Here is a 25,963-nt window from a genome sequence, read left to right as displayed (position 1 = left end):
TGACTGATAGAATTACAATACATGCTATTAATACATTATCAAAGGTAGAAAGTCAGAAAAGATTATGGAAACATACACTAAGGTTTAACACAATGATAGATCACTATGGACTCAGGAAGAGAAAAGGGCATGTGTGAAACCATAATGCCACCCCTTCCTACTCGGATGTGGATTTGGCGCAATTTTATGGCTGGATACCCTTCCTGATGTCAATGCTATTTGAAGGGATGTATTTGCTGTTGCATGTTTCATTGGTGGTTGATGGTGTGGTGTGCTGCTGTGTAGATGAACAGATAAGACAAGCACAGTTGCCGAATGAACAGCAGAATTTTTCCTGCCCTTCAAAAATCCAACTACCTCTGCTCGGTTTGAGGGTGACACATTACCACTGATACACAGAGAGAGCATACGAGGATGATCGTGTATATGGAGTTTGCCCTTGTTAATGTCTGCTTTTGTGTTTGTCCTTGTCTTCTTTCTATTTCACCTGCACATTCACTAACCTGTTGTCATGTATAGAAAGATAGGAACATTCATATAAACTCAATGGCAGATCAGCATTAGAAGAGGGAGCAACAGAAAAGAAGACGAGGACAAACACGGAAACACAAAAGGGCAAGGACAGTCTCTACATCTTCATACAAATAGGCTCTCTCCTTGTCAATCCCAGTTCTTCTACAGCCATCTCTTTACCTCTGCCAGGCTCATTTCTGCTCCCCAGCTTTATCAAGAGATGGGGGGGGGGCTCATTGAGGGGTTATCGTGATAGATCTTCAGTTTTGATGTGGGAAGTATAGAATAAGAAGATAGACAGAGAAACACTGAAAAAGAAAAGGGATAAAAATGAAAAGGAAAAAACATACTGGTAGCAAAAGGCTAGGAATGTAAGACAGACACAAAAAGATATATATGTGTACAAGATGCATGAAGAATGGTGCCCAGTAATTTCACTGTTGGATAGAGCACATTATACCAATTTAAGTATAGGAAGCAAAATACTCCAAGCTATAATGGCGGAGGTACCAGAAAGAACCTGTTGGGTGAAATGGGGCACATTGCCAAAATTATTTAAACCAACAAAAGAAGCATAATAATGATCTTAATGTTGGACTACTAGGCTTTACATCAACAGCTGCTCAAAATGTCCACCACCCATCTCAAGACAAGTCCTCGACCCACAACACTTGATTGCCTCGCTCACCTGCTCTTCATGGATGGTTGCAATGGCCACATGCAGGAAAACAATGAGTTTGGCCTTATCCCCTGTGACCTCCCCGAACACCAGCTCCTTGAGTTGGCGCCACAGGAAGTAGTCGAAGAAATTCAGGTCTAGCAGCCTTGAGGGCCAGGATACAGGTCCTCCACGATCTATCCATCATCGTGGATATTGTCTATTCAACTCGTGGCAGGACTTATTACAGCAGTAAGGTGGTGCATTGTCATGCTGGAACCACGTACTACATTGTACCACGCAAGGAGGATGGGCAGCATTTCCTGAAGAGATATGACGTAACTTCTGCCATTTGGATGTTCAGGTAGAGGGTATAGGGTACCATCCATGAGCCCTGTCTACACATTTGTCCTCCAGTGAACTTGGTGACCCTCTTTCTGCACAGCATCTTATGGGTTCATCCATGGCTATTGGGAATTTAAAGGTACTGGAGATTGTAAATAAGGGCTCACCAGACCACAGTATTCTTGGTAACTGGTCCACTTCCGCCGTGCACCTCGTAACAGCCAATTACAAAACTGTGCTAAATACGGACGATCACCCTCCATAAGGTACTGAACGGATAGATATTTGTGTGGGTATAGATCATCCTCCTGCAGAATAGCATGTACGAGACTGTGCAGTTGAAGTGTTCACACAGTCTCGCTTATGCTCAAGGTACCATTCTCCGTGATCATTCCCAGCACCTTCTCCCCTAACTGCGGTGTTCATTGAGTCGCTGGACGACCACCATCTGGAGTTGGCAGGGTGACGATGACACCTTTTTCGGTCGTCATTGGTTAATGGTGCACACAATGTATGTGTTGTTGGTTCCTACACTGCAGGCCACCAGCGCCTACCGTCTTCATGTCACCTATATTCACTGTAATAGTATATTCTCCTTTCCCCTTTTCCAGCTTCTGCTGGGTCGGGGCTTTCATGGCACTTCTCCACCTTCCTCTCTCCTTTCACCATTCCTCTTTATTCATTTTGTCGTAGTCCAGGCTTCTTCTTAGTCTTTTTCCACTCCTCTTTATTGAATTGATCCACCTTGTTCTACGCCTATCTCCCCCTCTCTCTCCCTCTCCCGAACTTCATTTCCATCATCTGGTTTGGTATTCTTTTCTCCTCCATCCTCTTTACATGTCCAAACCATCTTAGTTTATTCCTATAAATTCTCTCATTTAGGTTTTCTATTCCAACTTCCTTTCTAACGTCATTGTTTCTCACTCTGTGTTTCCTTGTCTTTCCTATCATACTTCTTAGGTATTTCTTGTATTCTGTATTAATTCTCTCCCTAGATATTTGAAACTGTCAGCAATTTCAAGGCTTTGGCCACCGATTTTCACAATATTCACTGTAAAAAAATATAACTGATGTAAGATGTCTTAGGTATCATTTTGAAGCATTGCAAGTGATATTCAGGCTCCAGACTTCACCTAAAACTGCATGTCATTCCTTGCCCCATTCCCCATCGGATAAATATTGCCAAATCGAGTGTTGGTTGCTATCCTCATTTGACTTATCCTGATCCTCTTTATCATGCCCTCTGATTATTGGATGCCTTTTTTGTACACCCTGTATATTACTTGATTTGCTCTTGTTTGTTATTTCCATTACTTAATCTTTCATTGTGTTCTCCTTGATGAATGTTTCTCTTTGTCTTACTGTCTGGCTTCCAATCGTTGATGTGTATATTATGTATGTACAATACACTCAGGTGTTATCGTTCCACTCTGTGTTTATAAAGAATGATTTAACACATTCACTGCTTTACAATACCACTCTAATCAGGTGCTTGTTTGGCAAGTTTGATGCCGGCTCAGTCCGTTGGTATTTGAAGATGCTCAGATATGCCCGCATCTTGTTAGTAGATTTACAGGCATGTAAAAGAACTCCTGTGGGACAAAATTCTGGTTCCTTGAGGTAGTTAGTGGGGTGTAAAACTAATAATATTAGTGTTTTTTTAATCTGATAATGAGAAGGTACGAGGTGTGTTCAAAAAGAAAAGAAACGTTTGAAATAGCGCGCCAACTGGCTGAGGGAGCTCGCTGTTTTTACCAAGCGCACGTAGCGGCAGGTTTAGACAACAAACTGCTGTTTTCCGCGTCCTCCTCTGATCGTTAGTTGGCGAGCTACAACCACTGGAATGAACATGAACACAAGTTGTTTCTCGGATTAGTAATGCTAACTTTGGCTACCATTGGCAGCTGGACAATTTTGACTGATTGTTATTCTACTGTAGTTGCCATCAATAGTTGTTGTTTAGATACGTAAATCTTTGTGTCAACATGTAAGAAAGGTTTTTGTCGGTTAGTTTGCATCTCTAACATTGGTTTATCACCGTATATATGCGAATATTCCGCACAAATTTTTTCCAGAATTTAGTGAAGAAATACTGGGGTTTACACATTATTTGAAATAAGGGTGGTCCTCCTCCATCTCCAGTCAATGAATCCTCATTAATCTGGATTTCAGGCAGTAACCCAGGCAGCAGATTCCTTATCAGTTGTTTACTTATTCCTTTCTTAAAACATTTCAAAGAACTTGGACCCTCTAAAACTATAGATTGACTGAGTGAATGGCTGTATGGTTTGGGTCATGTAGCTATCACCTTGCATTTGGGAGATAGCTGTGAAAATGGTTTTCTGTGGTTTCCCATTTTAAGACCAGGCAAATGCTAGGGCTGAACCTTAAGGCCACGGTCGCTTCCTTCCCACTCCTAGCCCTTTCCTATCCCATCATCGTCATTAGACCTATCTCTGTTGGTACGACGTAAAGCAAATTGTAAAAAAAATTACAGGTTTGGTAGGCAAGCTTTATCAGAATTGTTATGAGGTTTGCTTACCTTCCCCTGATATTTGCAATTGGATACTTTTGCCTGTGTGTTATCTTAATGATGTACTGTGTCATGGGCCACACTGATCAAGGCTTGACAACACTATTATTCACTTAACGGAACTGAGGTGGTGGTGATTATTTTTTTAAGAAGTACAAGACACTAATCAGAAGGAGAAATGGAAATGATCCGACACTTCAGAAAATGAAGGTATCTATCAAATAAAGACAAGGGTCATGGCGGGCATGAAAATGGAAGACTCCCTAGGTCTCACAGAACTAATACCATGGGGGTTGGAAAAGAAGGGTCGACCAAAGGAGGTTGGATAGAAAAGATGAAAGTGAGAAGCTTGGCAAAAGTAAGTACAAGCAGTGCCAGACTCAGCTAGGAGAACTGTGGATGCCAACCCATGCTCTTAAGTTATGAGTTCCTAGTCACCCTTTTAGTTGGCTCTTGCATCAGGCAGGGGATACCGTGGGTGTTGTACTACTGACCCCACTTGCAGGGGGGATGGAACTGATGATGATTAGAAGTATGGGAGCATTAAATTGACTCAATTGTCTACAGTATTTTATTGCACACATTCAATTGATAAAAAATTGTTCTTCATATTATTTTTACTATTGTAGGTAGAGACCCAGATGCATTGCAACAGCATGTGAAGATTGATGCGTTTTTTAAAGCAATTGCATATTGTATTCAGTTTTGGTGTTCGTAACTATGTAGGATTATGCTTTAAATAAAACACAGATTAAACCAATTTTTATTTATTTAAATTTTCTCTCCTAAAATTAAGGGTGCGCGGATGATTAGATGGCATGGAGTATTTGCGTATATACGGTATATTGTACTAGGTATCTTATTAGCATGGTTTACGTGGAAAGCTAAGGAATATGTATGCATACCTGCCAACATTTCTTGATTTTCCGTCAGATGTATGAATTTTTGGTGAGTTTTATGGATGTACAAATAAACAGTGTTATTGTGCGATTTTTCAATATTCGCTGTTAAATATGTTGCATCATTCTGCCAATAGATGGTGTCAGATATATCTCAAAAGATTTTTGATATTCAGTGATCACTTATTTCCCTCATTCGATTATTAATCAAAATTTTCAGTGCTCGGGTTCATGAGAGTGTGCAGTTATTGACAGTGCTGTCTGAACTAAGACAGCCTGACTGCAAACTGGAGGGTCATTCCCATTATTAAATAACTAATGTAAGTATTCCACATTTAACCATATCGCACTGACTCGTGGAAATAAATATATTTAGCATTAGGGCTCGGATGTTCAAGACCTAAAAATGACCCAAATAAGCAAGCAAATATGACCTCAAAAGTGACAAAATATGACTTAAAAATGACAAAATATGCCCCGAAAATGATTATTTTAAATGTCATTTTAAAATAAATTATGAATTGAAAAGGCAATTCCTTTGATACATATTTAACTAAATTCTTTATTTTTACTTTAATATTAATTTGCTGAATATACAGTACATTTTTAGCAGTTATTCACAGTTTATTGTCCTTGATTCACTTTTTAAACATTTGTGAATACATACCTCTAGCGTACTAAGTTTGCTAAGATCATCAGATCACACAACATTTTGAAAGTCAAAACATATTTGCACTCTGCATTGGTGGTTTGAAATACTGTACAAGAAAACTAGAATGTGATATATTTTTTAAAAATATCTCGGAACGCTTAAGCTCAGATTTCATTAATATTATTCAGATGCGTTAAAGTTTGAATTGAGCAGCACGAAACAAATTAAGTAGATGTGTTTCAATGCATTATGGTAGAGTGGCAGGGCCTATATTGCAAATCATTGGTAATAAATTTCATATTATTCCGTATTGAAGAGCAATATAATGTAAAACAAAAGCTAAAGGTTTCCGTGCATTCAATACTATACAGTTCAAAAAAATTAGGGGAAGATGTTTGCTATGCTCCACAAAACAATACCTCACACCTAGGTATATTTCCAGCTAAACCTTTATTCTTTACCATTGAAGTATACAAAAGAACATCAATGAATTCACGTTCATTTTCAGAACACAAATGAAAATGTCCAAATAGGGGCGAAAACAAAGTGATAACAGTCCTCCAGGGTGGATTTTTATCACAGTTAGAGAGCTTCACTGTGGTGTATGTCCTCCACGAGCATTTATCACAGCTTGGCACCTACATGGCATGCTCCGTATAAGTCGACGGAGGTCACATTGCGGTATCAGGTCCCCTTCTTCAATGAGAGCCTGTTCGAGGTCTTTCAGAATCTGTGGTGGAACAGGACGTCCGCGAACACTTTTGTCAAGCCTATCCCATGGTTGATGGGATTAAGTTCGGGACTCACTGCTGGCCATTCCATGTCTTGAATGTCCAGTTCTCGCAAGACAGCTCTGGTGATGCGCGCTACATGAGCCCTGGCATTGTCGTGCGTGAGTACAAATTCAGGGCCAACACCATGTGCAGCAACCAACACACGCTGTAGCAGTATCTGCTCAATGTACCCTGCAGTAGTAAGATTACCATGGACGACAAGATTCATCAATACTGATGCCACCCCACACCATCACAGACCCCTGTCCGAATCGGTCTTCTTCCTGAACAACATTTGGCATGTACTTATCACCACAGCGTCTCCATACACGATGACGTCCATCACGCTGTGTGAGGGGAAATCCGGACTCGTCTGTGAACAACACAAGTCTCCATTGGCGAGTTGCCAGTTGATGAGGGTACGGGCAAACAGAAGGCGAGCTGCGCGATGTTGCTGCAATCGAACTGGATGTCTAGGTTATAAGGGCACTTCTCTTAACCTTTTCCTTACTGTCTGGTCAGACACTGTGACTCCAGTGACCCTCCTGAGGTCTTGTTGCAGTTCTCTGGCAGGAACTATGCTGCAACACACAGATGGTCAGATATCAGTCATCCAGTGGGGCTGTCATGCGTCCACGACGTTGTCCATCCCTCCTTGTGAACTGGCCTGTTTCATTGTAGCGATTGCACAAGCGGTGAATAACTGACGGAGAGACATTGAGATCCACAGCAACAAGATGATAAGTCCATCCTTCCTGGTTCAAAGTGACGGCCCTTGAGACTTGAACCTCGTTAAGATGTCTCGTGGGATGTGCTGGTTGATGTACAACGTGCTGAAATAACTGCAGTAGTATGTGTACCTCACAACGACACACGGACGCACCACTATTCACTTCATTTTGGGAGGTCACCTGACAGTTTAATGCATGGCTACTCCTACTGATGGAGTTTAACTTCGATTTGACATACCCTGAGTAGCTAAGGTCTCAAGGTATGCTGTACGACCATTGGAATTCCATCTACCAAATTAATGTTCACATACCAGACGTTACAAAACATATTCCCCTAATTTTTTTGAACTGTGTATTTATTGTAACCTTAAAACATTTACATATATTTGATGAAACTAGTTTCAGTCTTGCTAGAGTCAAAACCAATCATTAGTTAAAACCAATAAAGCTAAGCCAAGACATGAATTATAGATAAAATTTATGGAGCAAGCGTGTGTTGTTGATATCTCTAGCAAGACCGAAACTAGTTTCATCAAATATATGTAGCTTTTTTAAGTTTACAGTAAATAGTATTGAATAGGTGGAAACCTTTTGCTTTTGTTTTACACTATATTGCAAACTCACGTACCTTTTTCATTCTTCTCCGCGGATGGAATTGAAGTGTACTACAAGATTCATTTTCAAAGCATCAGGCATGGGAGACCTCCGGTTATCACTTAACACATTCTTGTATCGTCGCCATAAGACCTATCTGTGTCGGTGCGACGTAAAGCCGCTAGCAAAAAAAAAAAAAAAACCACATTCTTGTAAGAAGGGAAGCTGCTTTGTACGTCACAAGATGGTATTGGTGCATATTTAAATAATGTTAAATCACTGCTGTCGAGTATGCACTCATCTTGAAGTACTTGTACCTTCTCCTCTAAGAATATCATTTATCTTGCACACATGGCAAAAACAGTTATTTAGATTAAGCACCTTTTGAAGTTTTCATTTTACACTGTCACCAACTATTCCATGTGATTGTTGTACTGAAAGTTCAGCACTTCGCACAATTTCGATACTTGGATGAATTTCTAAGCTAGCAACTTCTAAACGAATAATTGTACTCACTATAATTCCAAAGTTCGACTTAATATATGCCAGACTTTCTGACGAACTTTTGGAGAACAATTCCTGCACAATCTTGAATAGAAGAGGCATCATTTTCGTTGAAGCCATTAACAATGTTTTTGGTAGTGGGGTCATTTTCACAATACTACATAGCAGCATCGAGCCATGTCCTCTACCTAGTAAGGAGAGCTAACTCCTTGAAAATTGCTACCTGCAGTTGATTGTTGATGTTAGATATTACTTTATTGACTGCAGGAACATTTCAATGAATTTCTTCTGCCACACTATACAGAGCATGTGTAAAGCAAATGAAGCAAGTCATTCGTGGATAAAACATGAGGAGGCCTTCAGCAACTTTCACTCTGTACGGAACAGCATCAGTAACAAAGAGAAGAACGTTTTCCTGCTTAATTTCATCCTACCATAAAATTTTTAGTGCATTATCAAGAAGAATTGCAATTGATGATTGATTTGCTCTTTCTAAAACTTCCGAGGTTGATAGAAAATTATCCCCAGGCAATCAGCACGGAGCATTCAAATAATTACATTTCCTATATATCTACCTGCAGTGTCAGTCTTATCAGTAGATATCCAAATCAGATAGTCTACTACACTGTGTCATATTTGATTTAGATTAACTTTGTAGCAATGCGATAAATAGTTTTTTCACAGTGTTGATTCTGTAGGAATAGATTTTTTTGTGTAGCTCTCCTGGAAATTCTCGAAATGGGGATTATTCACCTTGTTTAGTGGAATGTTTGCAGTCACCATCATCTCACAAAGTTTCTTTGAACAATCTGAACATCTGTCCATCACTGAAGATGCAACAGCCTTATCTGCCTCTTTTTATCAACATGTTGTTGTTTGACATTGCAGCTGTGTTTTTTTTTTTGCTAGGGGCTTTACGTCGCACCGACACAGATAGGTCTTATGGCGACGATGGGATAGGAAAGGCCTAGGAGTTGGAAGGAAGCGGCCGTGGCCTTAATTAAGGTACAGCCCCAGCATTTGCCTGGTGTGAAAATGGGAAACCACGGAAAACCATCTTCAGGGCTGCCGATAGTGGGATTCGAACCTACTATCTCCCGGATGCAAGCTCACAGCCGCGCGCCTCTACACGCACGGCCAACTCGCCCGGTGCAGCTGTGTTTTGCCGTGTTACAATGCTGTTGCACATTAAAACATTTTTCAGCCACAACGTTTTCACACAACTTGCAAAATAGAACTAAGCCATCTGTACTGAAATATTCTTCTCCAAATTCCTTAAACTTAATACTAGTAGAAGACACTTCCTTAGGCATACTGGAATGTGTGCTGGGATATGATTCACTGTAAACTGATGCTTGTGTGAGTGAAAGGAGGTTGAGTTCTACTATCTGAACAAAGACAAGTGAGTGAGTGCCAGAAGTAATTAGCTCACTGTTGGGATGGTTTTTTCAGGATTATTTCTGTCTTTACATGGGAGATCGGCTTGCCAAGTACAGCGGGTGGGGTAAAAGCTGCAGTGAGTTCTGTGACCATCATTCTATACAAAGGTTATTCCACTTGTACTAACTGCAGGTGTGATACCGAGAAGCAGTTTTGTGAACACTAGTTCTCATTCCATAAGTTGAAGATGATTTTGCATAGCTACAGCTGTCATCAGACCTACGAAATATGTTTGTACGAAAATAGCTCAAAATATGACCTGACCAAAGTAGCCAAAATATGCATTCATATGACAAATAAAAATCACTTAACTGTGACAATGAACACCTGATTTCCACCAAAATACAATCAGACAAGAAAATGGAGACAAAGAAAAAAATATGACTTCCGAAACATCCGAGCCTTATTTATCACATTTAATTGTTGCTTTTAATATATCTGCCTAGTGCATGGCAATATTGATTTTATGTTTATGTTATGGTATTTAGTCGTGCGAGAGTGTTTTGGATTTCTGGTTTGGAAGTTGGCGGGTATGTATATGTGTTGGTTTAGTTGAAATATTGTAGATTAATGGACTGCCATACTGGTTTATTGTCTTGTAGAGTTGGCTGGTCAGTACTGGTTGTATGGATGTAGCCATATATTTGAGAGGTTGTGGGTTCAAAATCCACTGTTGGCTGCCCGGAAAATTGTTTTCCGTGGTTTCCCATTTTCACACTAGGCAAACGCTAGGACTATAATTTACGCCATGGCCACTTTCTTGGATATCTTATTAGTATGGGTTACATGAATGGTAAGCAGTATCTGTGTATTGTTTTAGATGAAATACTGTAGACTATTATCACTATCAGTTCAGGCTCTTTCCATGATACAGAACCACATTATAAAATAAGTTTTATTTGAAGGAATACTAGAAACAATCCAAGAAAGTGTGGAAATCCAAATGCAAAAACAGTAATTTGACTTCAGAAGTTAAGAATGAACAGTGCAGCCTTCTGTATACTGTAATTACCTATTGAGACCCTGTTTGCATAGACAGTCCATACCATATATTGTCCCATTCAGCCTCTTATTTTCTATTCGAAGCCTATCCGTGCATTGAGATAATCGTCTGTAGTTTAGAGATTCTACTAATCTTTTCCCGTGTAGCATTATTTAATGTTTCCTGAAATGGTATCTGTGCTAAATGAGCGTTCATAATGTAAGAACAGAGCAAGATCAAGTTACTGCTACAAATTTCTTGGTTATTAAGGTGTGTATTTAGAAAAAGACTGACATTTTGCCTTGTTATATGGGTACCTTTTCATGGCAAAGGTATGTGACTGGATCAAATACATATGTGCGACACAGTTTACACCCGTGATTTCACTATGGTGTGGGAAATGCGACAGAACAAAGGTTATTGTTACCCTGGTTGTGCAGATGACCAGTTGAATCTCACATCTGCTATCAAGTGGTTAGAGAATGTGAATGTAGTCATAAATTCATATCTATAAAATCACTGTACAATTAAAAATTAAGTCTTGCTTCTGCTATGACGTATCTGGAGTCATTGTTATTCTCGTGCCTTAGGAATTACTTCCTTTCTTGGGGTTTGCCTTCAGTGTAATGATGTGGTGACTCGCTTTAAGGGTTGCCATAGTGAGATCAGGCCCAACTTTAATGTAGTGCTTACATTTAAGTCGTATGTTGTATAATAAATACGTTGGACGACATTTTACTATATGTGTGTGCTGTTCTACAGATAGCTGAGCGTCAGTATTTTTCAGCACTATGTAATAACTTCTAAGTTTGTAGCAGTAACATCTATAATAAATATCAGAACTGTTTTCGACTGAGTGAAATGATTGTTTGTAGAAAAGCAAACGAGAACCACAGATTGGAACTAGGTGCGGTATTCTGTCTGTAGGATTGGTTCATATATGTAAAACTGTAAGTTTTAAGAGTGAAGTTTCTACATTCCTTTTTCAGGCTAAAACAAAAAATCTACTCAGTAAGGTGAAAAATGGATTGCTGCCAAGTAACAAGGTAAGACTGTCAGAAACATAATTAAAAGAAACAACCGTAATAGTCCTGATTGTAGGTATTCGTTGTTATAGGACTGCAACATAGGAATGCTTGCTTTAATAAGCTATGGGGATACTTGAAGGCCTTATGGAACAAAAATTTGCCATCATTTTCAACCTACTTCATATATTATTCCCTTGGTATCATGTGTTAAATAGCTCACTGAACGAAAATTGTACAACTGTGAAACAGTAGTTCTGCGTCTAATGTGATACAATCAAAATAAGGAAATGAATGGAGGCCAGTCATTTAGATTGGATAAACAGATTGTAATTTATGCCTGCGTAGTTCGGGAGAAAGAAAAATCAGACGTATAGTAAATAGAGGCGGTGAGCAGCTAGTGCTGAAGTCGGAAGCTTGTGGCCGCAGTCATTTTACGTTACTACGCTATTTCAATCCATTATGGTAAAATTTAGCTGAAATACGAATACTGGATGTAAAATAATGAAAAACACAAGTGATAATACTGATTATTTAGGCCTATAATGGCTTTATATTAATGATTAGGAAAAAAGTACATCAATGTATAAATGGTTAAAAATAACTAACCTGTTGACCTTTCTATGGTGAAATCTGTTTCATCCCTCTTACAGCAGGATTCGCACTAATTTTCAAATTCACTGATGAGAATGTGTGTCGATTGGGTTTATATCTAAATCAGGAGTGTGTAAACCAAAAGAAACCATTGAGTTTATATCTAAAGCATGAGTGCTTAAACAAACAAAAACATACAGATATCTATTTTATACAGTTGAGCTGTGAATTTAGTAGATATGTTGTGTTTTGTGCCTGTTTTTAAACCATGTATTCTCTCTAAAATATATCTCATAAGGGGGCTTTCAAGCAGATGGGTCTCGTACAGTTTTCATATTTATAGAAGGCCTGTGGGATGGTGACTTCTTGAATATAAATGTCCCAAAGGCATTGGAGTAGATTTTGAAGCATTGTCCAGAAAATCAGGTGCCTTACATCAACTAAATATTAACGAAGTGACAAGCAAGCGCGTGGCTCACTGGGTTGTGCCCGAGCCTAATAATCAATGCGTTGCTTGTTCAAGTCCTGCTACATGCATGGCTTTCCTTTCCTTTTTTTTTTTTTTTTCTGTTATGTTTTATTCTGCTTATGATCCAGGTAAGAATATTTTTTTCCGAGCTCGATAGCTGCAGTCACTTAAGTGCGGCCAGTATCCAGTATTCACAATTAAGTATTTATTTATTTTCCACCTAGTCGATACAATGATTGCTTAAGGCAATTTTTAATGGTCAAAAGTGGTACATGTTTCGTATATTATCAACATCTTCAGCCACATAACACTGTTTAGATGAAAAATATATAAAATTGACAAAGTAATGCTTTAGAGGAAGTGTCCTTAAAATTAACATAAGATTGACAAGATTAAAACAAACAAATTGTTAATATATTTTTCATCTAAACAGTGTTATGTGGCTGAAGATGTTGATAATATACGAAACATGTACCACTTTTGACCATTAAAAATTGCCTTAAGCAATCATTGTATCGACTAGGTGGAAAATAAATAAATACTTAATTGTGAATCTATTGAAGTGCGATACGGACCATGAAGCTGATTTTATGTAATCAGTATCCAGTACTCGGGAGATAATGGGTTTGAACCCCACTGTTGGCAGTCCTTAAGATGGTTTTCTGTGGTTTCCCATTTTACACCAGGCAAAAGCTTGGGCTGTGCCTTAATTAAGGTCACGGCCATTTCCTTCCCACTCCTAGCCCTTTCCTGTCCCCTCGTCGCCACAAGATCTATCTGTGTTGGTGAAACATTAAGCAACTTGTAATAAAAAAATAAATTTATAATGATTAAAAAATTGGGAACAAAAATTAAAAATGTAAAGATCGGTAAAGGTAAAGTTAGCACCGCAAGAACACGCTGGGTTGGTTTTTTTTGTGTTTTCCCTCTTCATGAGCTAAGAGAGTGGAGATCTTCCATGACCTATACTTAGCCTACACAAAACTATGGCAGTTCCTATTTGCTAACATGGGGGGACCATGCAGACGGCCTAACCACTCAAAAGCTGGTTCTGTTTCCGAGATTTTAATATCTATCAAGTGTTAAGACAGCCAATGAATGATATGCATTTGTTTACTTCATTGGCGCATTGTGCCGACTGGTGGATTTACAAACACATGGACTTTGCTAGACAGCAAATTTTATGGCTTGCCACTTCAACAGTAACCATCAAGATTTGAGGTTTTCTGCTGCTCATGAGAGGGCTCAGGAGTACGCTAATCATGGCGTTTATTGTACTGACTCTGCAACATTATTTTGCAAATATGGTAACTGCTGCATTGGTTGGGAGAAGTAGGACAATATTCAGAAACATATTACATCAGAAAAACATGTTGTGTGGCGACATGAATGCGCAACAGTTTCTGAACCCAAACAAACTTCTATTATTGAAAGACTAGGGGGGTGCCAAACAAAGGAAGCATGATAAGGACTACTTCATCAAAAGAACTGTTGAAATATTTTCAAAAGCAGATATTCTCGTACAGACGTGCAAAGTCTCCCGATTTAAGCGGGAGACTCCCAATTTTTTAACGTTCTTCCCGATCTACTGATTGCCGGGATCGATCTCCCAATTTTCAGAGCAGTATCAGTAATTTTCGTATTATTTTAAACACCCATGCATTTCCTTGTTCTGTCGATATATGGCTGAGTATGGCTGGTCAATAGTAGTTCTAATAATGATACCAGATGTCAGTATGGGGCACGGTAGCAAGTCATGTGCTCCTCTTTGATCTACAATACAGTCAAATACTCAAATAGTTTAATGGGACGTGAAAGTCGCAAGCGAGTAACCTAATTTCAGAAGTAGCACACCATAGACGTCTACCTGCATAAGTGCTCGTGTTATATGTCTTCATATTTGTTTTGGAAAAAAAAAAAAGTAGTGTTTAAAGGAGCTTATAGGGAATAGTTTCCATGTTTCAGTGAATCCAGGAAGGGAGCAACGTTCACATTCTCTGCTATATGTAGGTGTGATTTTTCAGTTGCGCATGGCGGGAATTTAAACGTATGTAGATGAAAAAACATCAGGAATGTGTCCAGTGTATAGAAAGAAACATAATCTGAACTTTTCATGTAAAAACCAAGATGTAAATCCTATGGCGAATGCTGAGGTTTTATTTACATCATTTATTGTAAAACATAACCTGCCTGAAAATTGTGCTGACCACGCGGGACCTTTGTTTCACAAAATGTTTCCTGATTCGGAAATCGCTAAACGATATGGGTGTGCTAGAATGAAAACAGGGGCTATCAGTACAGAAATGTGCATGGAAGAAAGGGCGAAAATTGTATCACATTTGCAGGTGAATTAATTTTCTGTTGCTACTGATGGTAGCAATAAAAGCGACTTGAAAATATATCCTATTGTAACATTTTTTAGGCTTGAACTTAATGAAATTGAGTTGTCTACTCTCTGTGCCTAATTTAGAAGGGGATGCTACTGGAGCTAACATTGCCAATCTTTCGCTCTCAACTTTTCAGGAATTCTGCATTCCATTAAAAAAACTGCCTAGCTCTTGGTGTTGAAAGTTGGATCAAACAGCTCTCTTGTCGGAAGATGATTGGTTTTCATGGATGCTGATAACACAAGTATAACAAAAAAAGTGTTGATTTCTTCCCTGCTTGTTTGAGAAATTGTTGCATTAGCTGTAGCATAGTTACAACTCTGAACTTGTGTTTCCTCATTTGTGTGTTGTACCAGTTTATCTAAAACGAAATCTTTAAAGAATAAAGAAAACGATTCCATGGGTATTGAAACATTTCTGGATTCTCCTAAAGGGGTTTGCTTTATATGAAGTATGTTCCTGGCGGGTGTCCAGGTATTATGGTTTCTCGATGGAAGTGCTGACCATTTGTGTTTAGTTCTCCCTCGTAGATTGGTCTTATTAGGGACTACAACATTCGGATGCCTAGCACTGGAAACAATCAGGTTTGAATTGCTATTAGTCGAATCAGAGTCCTCATCAGAGTATGTTGGTTCAGGATCACGTTTTCTCTTTATTCCTGGCTCGTCAGAATCATAGGAATCATCTAACTGTGGGTTATATTCTGGGTCAGATTCTTTGTCAGTTAATTCGATGTCATCCTCTTCAAAGCCATCCTCTGGTTCACTGCACGTCTCTCCAGTTACTGTTGTGTTGTCGCCAGCGTCATCTACTTCTGTCAAAAGTTGTTGTATTGTGTGTGGGTCATCTCTGATATTCTCTGCCATCTGAAATACATTTCAGTTTTCTGGAGTGGATTCCCGATTTCAACACACAATTACAGCTAATGAGAACGTAACAATGAAATATGTTCCGATGTTAATGGAAGTACTCATTGACGCAGTGTGAAATGAGCTATTATTTATTTTTAGAATATGCAGAGTAAACAAACAAACAAATAAATAAATAAATAAATAAATAAATAAATAAATAAATAAATAAATAAATAAATAAATAAATAAATAAATAAATAAAATAAATAAAATAAATGAATAACTGCTCAACTACATATAAAGTATAAAAGTAATCTTGTCACTAAGCATTCGTACCTCATACGACGGGTCCCCTTAGAGACGGAATGAAGCAACGTACGGTGACAACTGTTCTCTGCAAGGTCAGGACTCGCATAAAGGAGAAGGTGAAGCAAATACCTTTGCAGGAGGGGGAAGGGGGAGCTACTAATATCCGTGCGCGTCGTCTGGCAGACGATAGCTTAGTAATCCAGGGTTAAATATGACAGACTTTCTAAGGTGATGCTTGCTATTTTATCAATTCCACAAATCAATGCAGAATGTGAAAGGATTTTTAGCAGAGTCACAAAGACAAAAACACAGTTCAGATCCTTGCTGTCTGAACAATCTTTGGGGAAACTTTTAACTTTAAAATCAGTTCAGCAAGGCAAGTGCTTTGAGCAAAAATTTAGTTCCGAGTTTCTGAAAAGGGTGTGTTGAATAACAGTCATAATGTGATCAGCATGTTGAAGGATAAGTCACATGTTTCTACTGTTTAGGTATGTCCAGTATTTAGTATTCACATATAAATAATGAAATATATATGTAGGCCAAATAGAGTTGTTAATGTATTGAATTATAATGAATTAGTACATGTTCTGCCATCAGTAATGTGTCATAATACGTCGTGATTTGCTGCCAAATTTCTCCTGATTTTTAATTTTTGAAAGTTGGCATGTCTGAAAACTTAAAAATGAGACAATAAGAGCGTGAATTGCTGAATTTTCATTGAAGGGGATCTGCCTAACGTGGGAACTCTCTGTGATATTTGCCTGGTAAGTATGGTTTAAATAACTAAATTTACATTTTGGTTCTCTCTTGTTCATATAACCTATACAAAACAGAACTAATCCAACTTTTATAGAGTCTAAGGTTACATCCAATGCATACATGACCTTTACAAGACATAGCTTATCCTATAAAATGTAAAGGTAATCCAACATCATAATGCCTAATCAAGCCTGTCCGTCTATTTTACTATAGGAGAAGTTGTTGTGATAATTCTGTCATTTGGCTTGTGTGGCTAGTAACCTTGAGCCTCTAAAAGGTGCGGTACATTAAATACAATTAATTTCACTGGATTTCTGCGGCTATCACAAATTGTCTGGTATTTTCAGAAGTTGCATCTGATCACAAGAAATCAATGTCTGAAGCCCTAGTTGGGAATAAAATTAACATTTTATGTGATGAAACTACAGACTGAATGGGTTACTCTTGTTTTTGTCGTACTGTTCCAAGTGCCAACAGCAATTGAGAAAAAATTATTCATTGCTGGAGTGAAATACCTTGAATCCAGAAATGCTACAAACTGTTCCCGTGCTGTGTTAGGTACATTGCATGATCGTGCTGTGTTAGGTACATTGCATGATTGTGCTGTGTTAGATACATTGCATGATCACAGTGTGCAATATGATGCTGTGAAATTATTTGTAACAGTCCTCCATATATGACTTTTTGTTATGAAACACTGAAAGTCACCATTGAGGATCAATTGCTCCATGTGCGGTGTTATGCACACAAACTCTGCCTTGTTGGTAATTGTTGGACAGCAGCTATGTCTGATATAAATCAGGTTGTAACAGTGGTTAAGTCAGCCTTTCTAAACACAAGGAAGCACAAATATAACTACTTGCACTTTCTGAAGTAAAAAAAAAAAAAATGGGAACTTGAAGGCAGCAAAACTTTTTCCATCGCCAGTACTTGCTCGATGGAACAGCTGGCTTGAATCGGTCTTCTACTTATCAAGTTATTTTCATGATTTTGCAAATTTTAAGCTACCAGACGTGAGAGATGTTAGTAACGGTGGTGGTACATTTCTGCAAGGCTTGACAGAGATTAGATAGGATTTATTCTGAAATTATTTTTGTGAAAGAGCATGCTAGTAAACTAGTTGCACTTTCCACTCAGCTTGAGGGGTCCCAGTATCCCACCTCACATTTTCTTTATCCCAAACTTGAAAGCTTAGAGGCTAATTGTGGTGCCATAATTCAAGGATGTTATTCTGAAGCGACAGAATATGCTATAAGCAAAGATTTATTTGTAAAAGCAGCCCAGTCTGCTAGAAGCAAGCATGCTAAGACCAGTGATCCCAATCGCATAAACTTCGAAGCCATAGCACAGATATTTTATCATAGACACATGTTTTGAACAGTACCAAAGAAACTAATATTCCAAAACTTCCGGGCTTTACAAACATTCCACATCATGCGATAAGGAGGGAATACGGTTAAAAAAAAAAAAAAGTTTGAATCCCAATTAAAACAAAATCAGAAGTGTGATGTAGTACATGCCAAGAGTTCTTTAGATATTTTGTGAACACCAACAAACAATGTGGACAGTAAGCAAGTTTTGTCACACTATTGCTGACAGAAGGTGCAACTTGAAAGAGTGCAACGCAAAGTTATTTACAGTACTTTCAATTGAACATTAAATTGTGACTCAAGTGAAATTAGGGAATTGGTATGTATTTCAACAATAGAATGTTGTATAATTACCAGACACACCCAAATTTCTCAAGTAAAATGATCTAAATTTCTTGGTTAATAATGACAAAATTCTTGAATGAGAAACAAAAAAATTCTTCACTATTGTGTGTTATAAAACTTACACAGTAAGTAGCATTGCCAGTGAGGCACCATATGCATCCAGCTGAGCCTAGCAATACTTCCTCATACTCTCATACCCAGACCTGCATTCAGTAATTATAAAACACCTGGCCATTCCACCAGGAGCTCTGTCCGCCTTTGTAACTCTCCTCACACGTACCAAGCACTAGCTTTCGGCCTGCTTGAAGCACCTAGGCCTCAGTCAGCTATCACAACGTGTTGTACTTAGTACAATGTAACAAACTATGTGGACAGTGAGCGTGTTCAATCAATCAGTCGCTACTGATCTGCATTTAGGGCAGTCGCCCAGGTGGCAGATTCCCTGTTTGTTGTTTTCCTAGACTTTTCTTAAATGATTGCCAAGAAATTGGAAATTTATTGAACATCTCCCATGGTAAGTTATTCCAATCCCTAACTCCCCTTACAGCACAGTTGTTGCAGACAGAAGATGTAACTTGAAAGAATTCAAGGCAGAGTTATTTACAATACTTTCATTTTACTGTAGGCCTAAAATATAAAAGTGAAGACAGTTGTGTTGCCAATGAAGTAATATACAGTAGTCTGTAAGTATCCTGAAAAAATAGATGCTAAGAAGAAAGAAATGCTAATTTAAAGGAAAATAGATCCCAAATACTCAGGACCGGGCGAGTTGGCCGTGCGCGTAGAGGCGCGCGGCTGTGAGCTTGCATCCGGGAAATAGTAGGTTCGAATCCCACTATCGATAGCCCTGAAAATGGTTTTTCGTGGTTTCCCATTTTCACACCAGGCAAATGCTGGGGCTGTACCTTAATTAAGGCCACGGCCGCTTCCTTCCAACTCCTAGACCTTTCCTATCCCATCGTCGCCATAAGACCTATCTGTGTCGGTGCGACGTAAAGCCCCTAGCAAATACTCAGGTCCTTACTGATAGGCCTAGGTATTTAGGAAAAGACAAGACAGGTGAGTGGTTGATGCATCCTTCCAGTCCTAATGTACATGCTGCAAGACCTAACGTTACTCACTTTACAGGAGGTGTAAAATAGTAACAAAAGATGCTAAAACAATTCTAGATTGTTGTAAATTGGTTTTCCCAGATACAGCCGTAAATGGCTTAGTTCGAAATGCAAGTATCTACAGTATTTGGGAAATCTTTGCAAAAATTATAGTTGTAAAAGACTGAGGACACAAACTTTGAATGAAATAGTTTGTTGGTAGGTTGTCTTCTAGTAAAAGAAATCTCAGCATATGAATATAGAAGAATTACAGAGTTATTATAGGACTGCGCCATAATGCTCCCTGGTTACCACGACAATGAGATCAGTCAGTCAGTTTTAATAATAGAAATGTGCAAAAGGCTACTAACAGTTTAACACCTACATGAAGACTTTTTGATGAATTTGTTGTTAAGCAAATTACCAGCTTGGAGAATATACAACTGTGTGAAATGTTGGAAGCTTTTTGTGGTTAGTGTAACTTCCAACAGTACATAACAAATAGGCCCTAAAAATAGCATAAATATTTATGCTCTGGCAGATGCAAGCAAGTTTCACACACCTACAGGCCAGCAGCATTGTAAAGTATGTTTTTGCTCTGTGCTGAATACAGGAAGAAACTTAATGATTGATATCTCCTTCACATCTGTCCAGTTGTTCTTGATCAAAGGACCACTAAATGTTGGAACACCCTAAAAGAATAAGAAAGGTCACGGTCATTTCTCATTTTGAAGGATAGGCCATAGTATAGCAGTATGTTCAGATTTTCTAGAATGAGCTTGTATATTCTCAGGAAAGTCCTCTATAATCCTGTAAGTGTAGAACAGTTCATATTCAGATACTTCATGCTGTTACAAGCAGATGAATTTGGGGGTTAATTTCAAAACCAGCGAAGTTACTACTTCACTTGCAAAACCAGATACATCGGTGAGAAGTCATGGCATACTACTGTGCTTCTCCATTTCTGGCCCATCGCCAGCTGTTCAGTCTGGCCCTTGCAGGTGGTTATTGTTCGTTGTTGTGTGGTATTATCTGATTTAAAGTACTGTTTTCGAATATGAAATGGAGTGCCATCCAGTTGAAAGTAATAAACCAAGGAAGAGGCCAAGTACTGAAGGTTCAGCTGTATTTCACTATCTATCAAACCTTAAAATTCCAGAGAGTGTCAAAGTAGTTCGCCTCCCATCAGGTAGATATGGGGGCAGAAGAAGAACAATTTCACAATGGGTCTGGTAGGTTTTTAAACTACGCTCCTCAGTCTGTTAGGAAAAAGGAATTTGTGTTGGCAGTTGTGGGGAATTCTTTCCTTCTGTCCAACAGTGTTTTTGCACAACTTGGGAAGGAAATCAGGAATGATACTATACTCGATCCACAAGAATATACAAATATTTTCCCCCAATTTGGAACAGTTATTCCTCTCGCAGGTACGGTCTTAGACTCGAAAATTGTGATTGCTAATACTGTCCGCACACCTGCGTAGTGGCACTTCCAATTTAATCCCTGCAAAAGATTTCTCTTTAAAAGAAACAGCAATGGAAATGATGTCTGCAAACAGTACAAGACTATCAAAGATGCGCTACCTCCTACTCGGATACAAACAGGTGTTAAGGTGTCTCTGCTGAAAGTCCATGGTGTTTCGGCATTACTCGAAAATCATTTTGGCCCAGGAGTCTTTATTACAAGTAACAACTCTCCAACTCTCTTACTCTCGTACTACAAGAACATAGTCCAGATAACTGACATAGAAACTGTTGATGATGCTACTCAGCAAAGATTCTGTGTGTACAAATGCCTGTGAAGTTACAGATTTGGTTGTGTAGGCTAGTGAATGGCCAAGAAATGTGAACATACATAACATTTCCATGCTTAAAACTTTCAGCTTGACTGTTCTGCAACCTACATTTTACATTACTACCTGAATGTTCATGTTTTGTTCATATTTGAAGCGGGATACAGCCGTGCAGTTTGCTTCTAAACCAGATACATCCAAAATAAATTCCCAATTATTTACAAAAATATAAACTAATGATCGTTTATTATTGAGGTATATATGCACTTATATCATGCAAAAAACTTGCCAGAGTTTTAAGGTTTACTAAAAACACATATGAGATTAAACAACTATAGCTGTGAGCTTGCGTTCAGGAGATGGTGGGCTCAAATCCCACTGTCGGCAGCCCTGTAGATAGATTTCCATGGTTTCCCATTTTCATGCCAGGCAAATGTTGGGACTATGCCTTAATTAAGGCCACGGCTGCTACCTTCCCACGGTGAGATTGAGAAGATCCAAATGCAAGAGAACAAATCCCTAAGAAAGATCCTTGGCCACATCAAAATTCTGAGGGCGAATATTGCCTGAGGTCAAGTGCTCTCACTTGTTATAAGAAACTGCTGTCTTAAGTTTTTATGGTCGTGTGTCTCAAATGCCTAACACCAGAATATCTCTTAAGATTTCTTGACTTTCCCATGACTTGGAAATGAGTCACTCCATGGGCAAGTGCAGTGAAGGAGGATCTGGCTATTGTCTCCGAGACATTGGTTCAAGAAAGAAGTGCTCTGGGTACCTCTTCCAGAAAAAGTGAGAAGACGACCTGGCGGAAAGTGGTCCAAAGAGTGAGAAAATGCATTCTCCATCAAGATGAGGAGTACTGGAAGTCCAGAAACGTTGATAGGTATCAATTGTGGTCCTAAGAGACTTGAAACGATATGTTAAAAATAGTAATAATAAAAATAATGCTTGTGAAACATGTTATATTGTAAAGAAGGAAGTCTTTGAAGCATGTTAACCATTTAGCCATTAAGCCAGACATTTCTCCTGTAATTTACAGCTAATCATTTCCTTTTTATGTAAAATACATCAGACAGACTGCAATACATTTCAGAAAATTATTTCACTTTTTTACCCTGGAAAATTGTAAATGAATCACATTTATTTCATTGCGAGAGAATGTCTCACGTGCAACCACTCATGCTACATTTCGACTAGCAACCACTCGTGGGTTAAATATATCTTTCTTGATGGAAGAAACAATACTGTTCTAGAGACTGTGTTATATTTCTGAACTTCTGTTGAGATAGTAATACCAGTAATTAATAGGTTTTAAACCTGTAGATTTCTATTAATTGATTTTAAAAATACACCAGAATTTCCACCCTCTACCAGACAGAATAGTTCCCAACATTCAGTAAATTTGTGTTGTGAGGGACATTAAATTCATGACCTTTCTTGCTAAATCTCTTAATAATGGCAGGTCTTTATTATTTAAATTAAGTCTTTATTGAGAATTGATTATTTGTATGACTTGCTGTAGAAGAGGAATGACTAAAACACTTTTCTTTGTTTGCCATCATTGTTTGCTCTCAAGCTTTGCTTTGGCAGATGTCAATCACAAAACTTACGGGTAACCATTAACATGATGATTTGTTTAGTTCTGACACCCTGTGGGTGGGGGACACAGACGAAGAATACACCCACGGAATCACCTGCCTGGCGGTAAGAGGTGACTAAAAGGGGCAACCAAGGGATGATGACATACCATGAAACTATTTTTGCTTAGTACCATTACGTAAGGAACACCATGGGTCGACGTTACTTGAAGTTAGTATCACCATGTGAGGAACACCCTGGATCTATGTTACCAGTGAGTAGTGCCTTTATGTGAGGAACACCACGGTTCTGTGGTTAGTAGGGTCTACGATCGTGTGTATTCCACCTAAGCGGGGGAGCGGGCATTTGGCTGTGCCAACTAATCTCCATGTGCCGTAATGCTGTGCTGGAATGTGTCAGTTCTCCTGGGTTCGGAATGGATCTGTGCTACCTATGATTAGTACCACTTTACAAGAAACATCATGGGTGTACGTTGTCTGTGAGAACCGCTATGTGAGAAAACCATGGGTTTGGCTGGGACCCATGGTAAGTACCACTATGTGCGGAAACCATAGGTGTGCGTTACCTGAGAGTAGTTCCATTATGTGACGAATACCATGGGTTTTTGTTACCTGTGGTCGTTACCATAATGTGTCATACACCGTGTGTCTACATTGCCTATGATTAGTAGCACTATGTGAGCAACTCCATGAGTATACGTTGCTTGTGATTAGTTCCACTTAGTGAGGGACGCCGTGGGAATACCGGCGCCCGTGATTAGTCCCACTATGTGCGCAGCACCGTGGGTCTGCATTGCTTGTGAGTAGCACCCTTATGTGCGAAACACCATGGGTTTGTATTACCTGTGAGTGATGCTGTTGTGTGCGACATATGATAGGTCTTCATTTCCAGTGATTAGTACCATTATGAGGGGCCAGCGACCTGGATTTTGGGCCCCTTTAGATAATAATGCATCATCCCAGTAATTCAGGCTTTGTAAATTGTTTGTTTGATTGTTTTTGTTTCACTATCATTTTGTCTTAATAATTCATTTTATATTCAAGTCAGTGGATACATTTTTAAGTTTTAATTTTTGTTTCATTCACCTCTTACCATCAGGGGACGATTATTATTAGCGTATGGTAACGTACACAAAACAATACAAAGATTAAATATACATGAACAGTAAGCACAGAATATTATATACACAATTACAAGATATACACATAACATTGAAAACAATCATGCAAACAAAAGGGTTCAACGAGTTAATCTAAATTCTCTAGCCGTTCTATGGCCTCAACAGAAGCCACCACAAAGTCCTGGATGTATCTAACGAATGCCCTTTCAATGCATTTGGTGACAATATGATCGATAGTCTGCTTAACTGCAACTGTCGCAGGCTGGAGAAGATCTCATACCCCATTTAAACATCATTGATCCACGTCTCCAATGGTTAGTACGGACTCTGTTGAGGGCTACCCATGTCTTGCGGGGCAAATCAAAGCCAGCTGGAAGATTCTTATAATTGGACAATGTGTGCCTTTGAGTCGGAGCTACGCTGTTCCACTCTTGTTGCCAATCAGCTTTTGGATTGAAATCCCTCCTAACAAGTTCCTGTGCTGTTTGAATAGGAGATCATCTTGATTTGAGGTGGCTAACTGGTAGGCCCCTTTAAACAACAACAATCATCATCATCTTTAGTTCTGGTAGCTGCCAACCCTAGCTTCTAAACATGTTGAATTTCAAAAGACCTTACCAAAAAGTACCCTGTGCGATTTTACAGGACAGAGGGAAAATTAGTATTAGACTAGAATAATATATTTTTGTGATAGTGGGAGCCAAGTTTTTCTGTTTCAACTTAAGACTTTCAACATTTTTTTTTCAGTTTTTAAGGTATTTTCTAATAGTATTATTCCTGAATTAGTTCTGACAACCTGAAAAACTTTCACACTAATAGGTTAGAATTATGCGATTTTGAGATTGTAGAGTCAACTGTTAGTTTGATCTGTGTCATAAATATACGGTGGTATTGCCAATAGCGATGAAATGGTTGGGAAGTTTTGTTCGAAAGATCAGTTCATAGAAATTAAACCGTTCACTTTTTCTCCAAGCAGGGTTATCATGTGCCCAAATCATAAATATTCATCAAGAGTGACTTTCTTGGGCTGTAATTCTGATTTCTTTTGTAAACTGCTCAGAAACTGTGTTTAACAAAAATGAGTATAAAAATAATGTTTCCGCTAGAAAACCGTAATTTCATACTGCCAGTTGCGAATATTAGTTAATCAAAATTGACAGTGTTCAAGTTTCTCAATCCTAACTCTGTAGTGCATGTGCCGAGTAAAGTAGTGATCATCTACTTTAGTTTGTGTTTGCTAAAAACTGGCAGCACTGGTAACCTTGATACTCTTATGTATTTTCTTGCCCCCCCCTCCCCCCCCCCCACACACACACATCTTGAGTCTGTCTCGTGCTTTGTTTTTTGTGGGATGTCTCATCAAAGGGATACAGAGATAAAGCGAAGGAAGACGACAGTTTCCAGGAACTCGAAATTATCTATAATTGTTCCTGCAAGTGCATCGAAAAATAAGTAGCGTCCCTCCGCTCCCAGTACAGTCGAAAATTGAAAAAAGTTCAGAAAAGTAGGAAGTGGGGGCAAGAGTGGACAAAGTTTATACTTCATAGTGGTTTGCTTTTGAAGCAATGAGCAGGATGAGGGGAGGAAATGTGCCTAGTAAAACTGCATTTCTAAATCATAACAAGAAGCAA

General features: G+C 38.8%; 1 protein-coding gene across 6 annotated transcripts in view; it reads left to right on the top strand.

The window, feature by feature from the left end:
• Positions 1-25,963, top strand: part of LOC136878800 (tudor domain-containing protein 7) — a 299,722-nt gene that overhangs the window by 114,502 nt on the left and 159,257 nt on the right. The gene's annotated exons all lie outside the window — the stretch shown is intronic.

Source organism: Anabrus simplex, chromosome 8 (assembly GCF_040414725.1).
Source record: "Anabrus simplex isolate iqAnaSimp1 chromosome 8, ASM4041472v1, whole genome shotgun sequence".
Classification (NCBI taxonomy): Eukaryota; Metazoa; Arthropoda; class Insecta; order Orthoptera; family Tettigoniidae; genus Anabrus; species Anabrus simplex.
This window is presented reverse-complemented; position numbering and strand designations above follow the sequence as displayed.